Source organism: Phalangium opilio, unplaced genomic scaffold, assembly GCF_054372755.1.
Source record: "Phalangium opilio isolate 3A_F unplaced genomic scaffold, DU_Popi_V2 ptg000352l_1, whole genome shotgun sequence".
Taxonomy (NCBI): Eukaryota; Metazoa; Arthropoda; class Arachnida; order Opiliones; family Phalangiidae; genus Phalangium; species Phalangium opilio.
The window spans coordinates 3,055,182-3,067,379 of record NW_028324228.1 but is presented as its reverse complement, the minus strand read 5'-3'; positions in this window follow the sequence as shown (position 1 = coordinate 3,067,379).

Below are 12,198 nucleotides of genomic sequence, written 5' to 3'. Positions count from 1 at the left end.
GATACCATTAATGACAAACGCAATCAACATACTCATGGTTAATTAAATTGAATTGCTCAAAGATAATTATAAAATTAAATCAACAACTCAACTATCTGCTCAACGATAATTAGGCTAGTTTTTGTCAGTTTTGCTGTTTATTTAAACGTAATTAAACAATGGTTAAGTCCATGGCTGTCTGCTCCCTTCATTTTAAATTAGAGGATTTCAGCAAAGTCAGGGAAAAGTCAGGGAATTTTATTATTATTTATAAGGGCCAAACTAAGTTGCACTTGCCCATAATACATTTGTTAGGGTTTCAAAGAAAATGTTCCGTCCTTCTTGATTACGTAAGGAGTTTTCTTGAGGACTGTTTCTAAGTTTCCTTTTTCACCAATGACTGGACAATTAGGGAGGTTGATTTACTAATAAAATTAAATGTATTGAGTCAGCGTTTTAAAACTATAACTAGTTTGGGACGGAGGTATCATTGCTCACTATTTGTTTGGCAAGTTTAAAATTAAATGATCACTTAACGGAACTGACATAAAATAATAGGTAGATTTTTGCAGAATTAAATTGCAGATTCTTTGCAAAATTAACTAATCATTTTGGCAGTTTCCGCTCTCGCTGGGTTCATCTACTAATAACAGTTACGTAAGTGATAATTATAAAAATAAAATCAACAATCTCATAAAATCAACAATCTCATAAAATCAACAACTCAAAATATAAAATGAAATTTATGATCAAAATGAATCTAATTTCAATCAACGACAAACGGAATCAACGTGTTCATCTCTCCATCCACGGAAATATGAAATTTCTACATGAAACATGAAAGTGCTATCAACCTAACAATTTTTAGAAATGTAATTTTAATCAATGAAGCATACTCATTTAAAGTTAACTAATTATAAGTCGCAAATTTGATTATTATATTTAAAAAATTATATTATTTAAGTAATAAATTTAACGATGGTGTTGATAGTACCAATAGAGTATTCAAGGATTGATTACGCTAATATCAACGTATCAAACAAAAAGCATTTAATTATAATTTGGAATTTCAATTTAAATTTATACAGTTTTTTAAATGCCCATTGAGATTCAGAGTCTGTCACAGAATGTTGAAGATCTCCACTCTCTGCCAAGTGATTTAAATTTTCAGACCCTCTCTGTGGGAAAGGGGGAATTAATTAACGAGACTTACAAACTGACATCATCCTTAAATTAAATAAGGATTATAAATGAAAAGTTAAATCAAGGTATTGAAGGTTTAATTAACCTTAAGTTGTAAATTAAAAATTTACAACTTAAGCTCATCAGTAAAAAGAACATTAAGATAATTATTAATAGGCATAAACAATTTACAACTTACGCTCATTAATAAAAACAACATTAAGATAATTATTAATAGGCCTTTCCTATTATGGGGTAGTAAAACTGTACCAGTCCAGAAAGAACATATAATTTTGTTTAAGAATGGACTAGCAATATTTTACTATTTTGTTTTCCTTAAACTTTGTATTCTGGCAGCTCTGTTGCCAAGAGTTTTTTGTTAGTTTGGCAACCTAGGCCATCGTCACCAAAGCAATGTTTTTTCCTAACCTCAGGCTCATACGCCGATGTGTGTACCTTATTCTAATGTTAGGAAAGGATTTTAAAATTATTCATGCGGTGGCATAACTAGTTAAATATCAGCAACAGTTGAAAAACCTTGGCCTAACTTTTAGGGTGGTCTGCTACAGTATAAGGTACAATTCGTTCAGTAATATAAATCGGCTACATAATAATAAAAATATAAATTTAATAAGATTTGCAAACACTTCAGAAACTCCCGTTACTCGGACCCCGAGTCCCCGACTCCCCGTCTCCCCGATACACTAAAGACCGAGGCTTAAACCTCCTGAGCGTCCTTGTAGCTCGCGGCCATCTTTATTGTTTACATCATGGGCTCGTCACTACAAGGTAGGAAATAAGACAGGTTTACAAGTCCCAAACCAGTTTATTAATTGCTCGGACCAGTTTATTTATTCCAAAAGTTGGGGTCAGTGGTATCAGGGAGCACTTTATTAATTATGGTTTTTGGAAAAAATAGACGGTGGGACCAGTTTATAAATTCGGGGTTCCTTATTAGAATTTTTCTAGCTCAACACATTTTCTACCAATTCTACTCCTAGGTATTTAGTACTCCTTGGCTACAACTTCCCTACAAAAGTTTTGTATTCTATTGACTAATGATCTTGTCTAGCGTCCATACTCTAGAATGAGTCTCTTGTAGTCGACAGTCTAGACCATAACCAGTACTAGTTGTCAGTAGTTGTATTTCTCAGTAGTGTATGGTCACATTACAAGATTTTGATCTGGCTTACTGATAGCGAGAGAAGATATTGCCACCGAATTTATGCAAAATGCAATAAGGAATAAGGATAGTTCAGAAAAGGATTAAGAACTTCAAATATCATCAGACATGTTGATTGATATTTAGTGGCAACTAGTTGAAAAATTGTGATAAGAAATAAAAGTTAACTGTTATGGATTGTTATATGCTACTTTTTCCTACAGTAAAAAATTCAAATTCAATTAGAATTTTCAGCTTCTTTACTTTTGTGTCTTTACGTGCTTTTTATTCTCACCATTTTAGAAATTTAATTTATAGTGGGACCGGTAAAATAATAATTAATGCGAGGGTCACTGGTCCCAAGGACCACCGCCACATCCGCGACACCAATTCGCCGCCGCCCACTCCGAAACAGACGAGCGCCTGAAAGGCTCAACCTATGAGACAGCAGCTAAACCAAGTTTTCACCATAATAACAATAACCTCATGAAGGACAGTATAAATAATGAGTTTAAACAAACCTTTCACCATAATAACAATAACCTCATAAAGGACAGTATAAATAATGACTTTAAACAAACTTTTCACCAAAATAACAATAACCTCATAAAGGACAGTATAAAATAGTGACTTAAACGAAGTTAAATCTGAATTACAATCTACCTCATTAAGCTCAACCAAACTGTTACAAATGCATAGCGCAATATTACAAGTTGCCAATGATCTTCGAATTTTATTGTTAAACCCTCACATTATCTTAAGACTCATACAGTCACTGGGTTTTAATCTCACGGGAGAGTATTGCTATATTCGTAATTCCCGCCTATTCCAAACACAACCTAGATGGCGCCCCATCCTCAGATATCGATTGATTGTAACCCCCATTTTCTAAGCATGAGATATACGTCGTTTACCAGGCAAATTCAAGGGGGGGCTGCCATTGCGTCTTAGTAGTTTTTGATACCGCCATCTAGCGTCGAAGTAAAGCGTAAAATTCGGAATTTTTGTCTCTTTAAACGCAAAAATAAAAATGGGAAGCTGGGGTAGAACATGTTCCGTTCTTGGCTGAAAAAGTAGTGATAGAGATTTAAGGGAGTGGAGATCGCGGGTTTGCAAACTTCATTCGGGACCTGACAAAGGGTTAACTCTGTGTCATAAAGATTGTTGTTGTCCGCGGCCATTTTTAAAATACGGAATAAAATCAAAGTACAGAATTCGCTCACTAGATGGCGATTACCAAAAACTACTCACATTTTAAAAATGGGAGGTAACCTCGTACATCGCGTATAGGAGAGAAGTACACTCCTCACTTCTTTATCCGCACTCAAGCGCCATCAAAGAGAATGGAAGTAGAGGAGTGGAAGGAATGCCTCAACTTGTTGCCCTTTTTCCTGGTACAGGGCAACTTCCGCTAAGCAAAATTAAACGGGCCGGAAGCTCTCATGTACCAATTTTAGAGCAACATCATTATTTGCGCTTGTAGAGCGGGGGACCTGCCACTCCTTGGGGTTTATAGTCTCTATGGCGGCATCCTTGCCACCCAATGTAACGAATGACCATAATCATATGGTAGAATAAATCTTGGATATTGATTAGTATATCTCGCCTAATTAATCCACCAAGACTTGAACACTACAGTTAATTACTTATTTAATTAAACTGTAAACCAAATTCTTACTAGATTGGTTTTATTCATAATCGGAATGATATTTTATAAACAATGGAAAAAAACCTGAAAATTTTAAATTTGTCGGGGTCAATGAATATAGTAATACTAATTCTAGTCACTAGAGGGCGTGAAAAGTGTAATCTGGCCGGGGCCATCTTGTTATCAGGAAAATAAGTTTTAGTGGTGTTCGGTAATGAACAACAAAATTAAAATGAGTTAAAAATCGAATGATTAGTTTGACCAATCTAAAAGATTAGTGTCTTAACATTTTGTGACTTTTATATAGTACGTATACACCAGGACGTTACTGATAATTTAACAGGACGTGTGAATAATGTTGGAAATGATTGGGGTGGGAAAAGTCGCTTCCCTCACTCCGCTTTTGCAGTGCCATGTTGTGATTGTGAGGCCTTCTACGTCAGCCAGGATGGTCAAGTACTAATTCAAACTGAACTGCTTGCCTTGTTCCCTGCAGACTATTGCTTTACTAATAGCCTGGTAACAATGGGAGAACCTAAATGGAAATTGAACTGCTGGACGCTTGGCAAAATTTAAATGGACCCTCGCGATATTTTAAATGGACACTCGCGATATTTTAAATTGACCCTTGCGATATTTTAAATGGACAATCGCGATATTTTAAATGGACACTCGCGATATTTTAAATGGACCCTCGCGATATTTTAAATGGACCCTCGCGATATTTTAAATGGACCCTCGTTATATTTTAAATGGACCCTCGTGATATTTTAAATGGACCGTCGCGATATTTTAAGTGGACACTCGCGATATTTTAATGGATGCTCGCAATAGATAGAATATTTTTTCAAACTTCGTATTTATAAAAACTATCTTCACACTGTAAGAAATTACCGTAAAACTTACAGTCAAATTACCGGCAGCTTGCTGCCAGTAGTTTGACAGTGAAAAATAATGTCAAATTTACATTGGAAAACCATTCAAAAGGGTAGCAAAAAACTCAACTGGTAGGAATGTAAATTCACAGATTTATCATAGGTAAGTTTGCGATTAAATAAAATGAATTTTCAATGAATAATTTCCATTAAATTAACGGTATGTTGCACATAAAATTTACAGTTACATCTTCGCCAAATTGAACGGTTGCCATGCACTTGATTTTAAATTTTATATATATTGAATTTAAGTGGGCCCAGTAAATATGAATGTACCCGAAACGTGAACTTCGCATTTACGCAACATTTTGTATTCCATGACACCGTAAATTAAAACCTTATTCTCCCGTAATATCCTGGTAATATTCACATTCAGGTAACATTTGGTTTTCGATGATCCCATAATATTATTAACCAGTAAAATTCGCTTGGTTTTCGATGACGCCGTAAACTAAAATGATGTTACACCAATAAAATGACATTCATGAATCATTAGGTTTTGTCTTATTAGCCCAGAACTAGCTTCAAACAGGGAGATTATGTACAAGTGAATGGATGATAGAGCTTGATCGTACCCCAGCACTACCGCTAAAAAGTTACGGTCGTGACCCTTAATTCTATACAGTGAACTTATACGTTATTTAAACGTGTACCTAACTTTCGGCTCGTTCTGAACCGTTAGGGCTTTTCAGAGAGTTCTATAGAGGACACGTAACAGCGTTAATTTTCACTGTATACCTCATAGCTCGAGCCTCGGGTGTCAAGGGGTGCCTTAACGTTTTGGTTCATTCCGAGCCAATAGGACATCGAAGGAAATTATAACATCAAGAATTACTCTCCTTTTGTATCTATTATTGTAAAGATCTGCATTTAGATTATGTATAAATGTAGTAAAGCTAAATTTTATTGATAACACCCCATTTTAAATATGAATATTAAAAGATGTCCTTGGCATGTGTAATTGAAGCAGAGCTTTATATCTGCGCAACTACTAAAGGCAACGCTATGCCGAAAAATATTTCTCATATCTTCCTTTTATCGTGATAAAGACCATATTAATATCTATAAGGTTACGTAACATCTTAGCACAAAAAATAACTAGCTAGGAGTATGAACCAAGGAGTAGAAGCTGCAGTCTTAATATGAAATATGAAATGTTTATGCTAATTTCCTTCATATAAACTCGTTAAATAAGATCTAGTTGTGTTCCACTATAGTCTTCGTCTATTTGATATTTTATGAGAAATCTGCTTTATTAACTAAAGATATCCTTACTAAAATATTAACTTTGGACAAAGTTTCTATGATTTGTAATGCATTTAAGCAACGTCTGTATTGCTAAACTTTAACTATGAAATGAAATTAGTGTGTCGACTCCATAGAAAATCTTCTTTACTCCTTCTATATAAACTTTGAAGATTAACAGATGTTTTACATAAATAATTTAAGATATCTATAGTCTGTCAAACGAAAGAAGAGCCCTGAGAAATTTGTCCAAATTGGTGTCGCCACCATCGACCCCATAGTACTTTATCAACTTGTTTTGTTTTGTCAATAGTCGTCTGTAATATAGTCTGCTATAAACAGATAGGCTTAATCGCAATAGAACCAATACATTTTGCAATATATATTTAATATGTTTATGTTTCATGGTTTTTTACGATCATCGAGTATTAAAGAATATAAAACAAAATTAACGACAAGACACCAGTTTTATCTTTGTTGAATTAGCATTGCAATATATTTTAATGACATAAGTTAAAGTACTTGTCATATAGCAGACTATATTACAGACGACTATTGACAAAACAAAACAAGTTGATAAAGTACTATGGGGTCGATGGTGGCGACACCAATTTGGACAAATTTCTCAGGGCTCTTCTTTCGTTTGACAGACTATAATTTATGTCAATTATTTTCTTCTTTTGTTACATATACTAACTGTGAATCAATTGCCTTTTATACCCTAAATTTACAAAAATTATGAAAAAGGTGTACGCTAGAAGTCAAACGCTAACAACTATGTTAAAAATTATTTTAGGAATAACGTTTCTTAAAACGACTAAACTTCTTCTATTATGCGATCTATTTTTAGAATTTATCATTCAGGGAAAATCCTCCACTGCTTTTAGGAAGATAAGATTCGGATTTTATATTGAATTGTACATTAACTACAGTAGAAACAACTGTTCCGTTTAATGTTGTTTTACTGTAAAAAAAGGATGTATTTCTATACAGGAATTTTTTAAAACTATATATTGGATTTTTTAAAGCTGAGTCACAGTCGAGAAAAAGTGATATTTGACGCCTGTTTTTACACTGAATACTTTTTTTCAACGGTTAACCTTTGTTTTTTAGAGTTTGTACCGTCTGATGAAAATAATGCGATTTAAAATTTATTTTAACAGTGATTATCTCTTTTCCACGTTGTACTGTTTTATGTAATGGTTTCTTACCGTCAACAAAAGGAACTTTATTTTGACCGTTGTTTTAACAGTCAGGAATGGCTACTGTGATTTGGCCGTTAATTATAATGGAAAATAACATGAACTAGGAAAAAACTAAATTGACTGTTTTATTTACGGCGAAACTTGTTACAGTCGTATGACTGTACATTTTACAGTGTTTTAACGGTTTGGTTACGGTAATTTCTTAGAGTGCACCACATAGCCTTAGATCATTGTAGGGCATTGTAAAACCTTAGCACATTGGAAACCACACGGAGTATTATCTTCCCATTTAGTCTGTACTAAGCCTTTGACAGCGCCTCACCAGGCGTCGCTTTACCTGAATCTATGACGTTTTACCTACGTCACTTCATGACAAGCTCTCAGTAACCACTGACAAACTTATGGAATATATCTTATGAACTTATGATAAAAAGTACCATAATTACCCCTGATAAGCAAAACACGCCCGTCTAATGTAACCAGCATGTTCATCTGCGCCCTATGCAAGTTAGGTGTATGCGACGGTATCGTTCCTTTCAACCGAATTCCCAATGGACCGAAATCCCATTCGACCGAATATCCCGCAATGATTTTAGATTTCCAGCCCAATGGCTATATTCCCGATGGACCGAAATCCCAATCGTCCGAATATGCCCCTAAAAAATACATGAATATAACTTGAAACACTGTAGCCGTCAGCGATTCGGTGGTGTAGTGGATACGATGTTGGACTGCGAAGCGATAGGTTGTTGGTTCGAATCTCCGAAAGGTATGTTAATAATATTAAAAGTAATGTTTCGTGATACTAATTAAAACGCTCACTTTCATTCCTTTCAAGGCAAGAAATATATAGAATTAATAAACAAATTGTGCTTTAAATGAAGTACAGTCTTAATGGTAGTTCCATCAATGTCTTTAAATTATAAATTAAAATTTTAATATTCTGGTTTCGGGTGGGTTGGGTTAGGTTTAGGTTTAGGTTAGGTTAGGTTAGGTTAGGTTTGGTTTGGGTTCAATAATTCGTTGACACCTTTTCCAAAATATGCTCCTTTTAATTAGCTACCACCTTTTCCAAAATATTCTCCCTTTAAATAGCTACCACCTTTTCCAAAACATTCTCCTATTAATTAGCTGCCACCTTTTCCAAAAGATTTTCCTATTAATTATCTGCCATCTTTTTCAAAATATTCTCCTATTAATTAGCTGCAACCTTTTCCAAAACATTCTCCTACTATTTAGCTACCACATTTTCCAAAATATTCTCCTTTTAACTAGCTACCACCTTTTCCAAAATATTCTCCTTTTAATTAGCTACCACCTTTTCCAAAACATTCTCCTATTAATTAGCTGCCACCTTTTCCAAAATATTATCCTATTAATTATCTGCAACCTTTTCCAAAACATTCTCCTACTAATTAGCTTCCACATTTTCCAAAATATTCTCCTTTTAACTAGCTACCACCTTTTCCAAAATATTCTCCTTTTAATTAGCTACCACCTTTTCCAAAACATTCTCCTATTAATTAGCTGCCACCTTTTCCAAAATATTCTCCTATTAATTAGCTGCCACCTTTTCCAAAATATTCTTCAATTAATTATCTGCAACCTTTTCCTAAACATTCTCATACTAATTAGCTGCCACATTTTCCAAAATATTCTCCTTTTAATTAGCTACCACCTTTTCTAAAATATTCTCCTATTAATTAGCTGCCTCCTTTTCCAAAATATTCTCCTATTAATTGGCTACCACCTTTTCCAAAATATTCTCCAATTAATTATCTGACATCTTTTCCAAAATATTTCTATTATTGCTAATAAATTGTTCGTGGTAAGAGGCGGGCTTTTAATACTCATATAAATAATATTTTTACCTCCAAACAAGGTTGGGTTGGGTTAGGTTAGGTTAAAAAGGTCAAACATAACTATTATTATACACGGGTGTGAAGTAATTTAGAAAATTAAAGAAATTTACGGAGATAAACCACGTGTAATTAGAGTTAAATAATAATTTATTTAAAACATCCAAATTAAAAACGGGACTGAACGACGAGCCGCGGCTCGAAACGTCTCATTTTTAATTTGGATGTTTTAAATAAATTATTATTTAACTCTAATTACACGTGGTTTATCTCCGTAAATTTCTTTAATTTTCTAGGTTAGGTTAGGTTACGTTTGGTTGGGTTAGGTTAGGTTAGGCTAGGGTATGTGAGGTTCGCCGTAATTAAAACGTAGTTAAAATAAGTGCAGTAATACATTTTCAACTCACATTTATTTTAACAATAATAAGTTGTGAAATTAAAAATATATTTAATGCAAAACCACACAGTATGTCTTCTTCCAGTTCAATAGAATTTCGGTCCAATGGGACTATAATAAAATCGCACCTTTGGCTACGTTCGGTCGAATGGGACCCCAAAAAAAACCCCTTCTGTCGAATGGGAATTCGGTTCAATGGGACCAAAGCTATGCGACGCCGTGCGGTCTTTTTTGTCCAAACCTTTTTTTTTTGGCAATGGGAGACGTTTCTAAGGGTGCCTCTAAATTCCCAGAAGTCTGACTTAGAATCTCGGTAAATGGATGGAATTCTAATATTCTCGGTCATAATTCTGAGAAAGTAAACATTAAGGTTTCGTCTGCTACACTAATGGGCACAGGCCACAGAATCCTAAGCTACAAATATCGTAAGTGTTAATGATTATTGTTATTTAACCTACATAAAATTGATGAATTAGTACCGTTATCCATCATTGCTTAATATATGTAGCAACAAAACTATTGTTTTAAGTTAATCCCTAAACCATTCCTACACTCGCGCGCTTGAAGGCCGCCATTACACCAACCCTGGTCCGTGCTCCGTGGCCTACAAGATATCTGTAGGGGAGGTCTGAATATGAGCCTCCGAGGGCTATTTACAGTTTCAAATGAATACAAGAGGCCGCTTCCTTCGTTTTTAGGTGAAAATGCCGGTTACATTAGTCCTACGGACGAGTTTTACTTATCAGGTGTAATTATGGTACTTATGACCGTATAGATCATTTCAGAAATTTACATACAGAAAAACTCTTGCCCTCTAGACACCCCGTACCCCAGTTCCCACTCCCCAGGAAAAATATTTTCTCTTCCAAACGAGGACTCCTAGCTTTTTGCTAGGTCTCAAAGTTAAATTTTCTATGTAACACCCCCATATTCAAAGTTCAGTTTTGTTTATACCAAAGCATTTATGGCCAAGTGCATCGGCCTTTACCCTTGTGATTCTATCCCCTCATTTTCTCTTTTATTTTTCTTAACTTTTAACCTGTGCGCGTGCATGTCATACAATACCCTGAATCTTTGAACTGTCCAATCCAAGCCTGCAAATTTTATCACTTTGTTTTTCAAGCGAACCGATCGCTTCGGTCAAAGATTCTATTTCAAGCAGTTAAACCTATTTTTCTTACACAAAATATCCGACTAAGGCTATCTATACTGTTTTTTCTAGGAACAAAATTAATCCAGAGTTTACAAAAATATATAAAACCAAAATGAATACAAAACAAAAAACATGAATATTTTTACGCGCGCGTGAATTAGGCCTAATTCTAAAAAACATTCATACAAAAAATGCACGTGAATTTAAACCTCATACACTTATTTTCAACACCGTCTATCCACAAAACTAAATTTGTACCAGTCGTTGGAAAGCCGGGCAGACTGGCAGCCGACTGGTCGGCCCTACTCTGCTGTGCCACTGGGCATGCGCTATGGGTTTTCATTACTTTATATTATTTTTACAAAGAACATCACTGATCGTCGAATTTTTTTACCAGCTTTTTCTAAGTGCAGGTTTTCAAAATACAATACTTTCTCAAAGAAAATTCAGTGAAATAGGACTGATGAAACAGATATTAAAGGGATACTTTCTTTTAATTTCATTGCAATAAATCCTTATAAGGTTAATTTATTTCGATAGATAGACAAATAAGGATTCTGAAAATATATATGTTTTTATGTTTTAGTTTAATCAATGATTTTTAAATTACGATTAAAAGATCCAAAATGCTATTGTTTTGCGATCATGAGTACACCTGGTGATACAGAGTCGAACCACCGAAAAACGTTACTAGTTCGTCTCTACCAATTTCGACGTCATAAGTCTCTTAGGCTCCGTAGTGTTTTTCCTACTGGTAGGGGGATTCATTCTGTGAGCGCAGTATGATACAGATTGACGGGAGTTCCGTCACTACGCGGGGTAACGCTGCCGACTTTCGGCATGGCATCGGCGATCCCATACGTTCGCCGAGGCTTAGGGAGTTTAAACCAATTATTATCATTGCGCCGTTTCCGTTAGAACTTAAACACTGTTTATTTCTTAACGTGGTTTTAATTTTACTCTCTCGGTTTAAATACTAGGCATTTTATTTTAATAATAAATCACAAAATATTCTAAAACTCGTCCATCGTAGTTTATTTTACACGTTAACTCCATAGAAGCGTAAAACTCAAGGCGCCAAACATTACAACTGCTCATGCGCGGCCATAAGTGTGAAAAGGCTAATTCTCGTTCCTACTACTTTTTACTCCTAAAACGACAGTTTTCATTCCAACTACTAGCAACCAATCAGAGGCCGAACTTTACCTACGTAGGTAATGGGTTGAAAATGGCGACCGATTTAAAATCTGGCGTTTAAAATTTAAATTTTTATTCACGTTTATTTTAAATAATAAATGTTTCTCGCAATTTCTACTGACCCCCATGTTTTTAGGGGTGGTTAATTTATAGAAAACCAATGTTAGTTTGACCAACTCAGATAAATCCGATTCTATCCCTTTAAAAAAACGGTCTGTGGAGAAAAAGAATGGAAA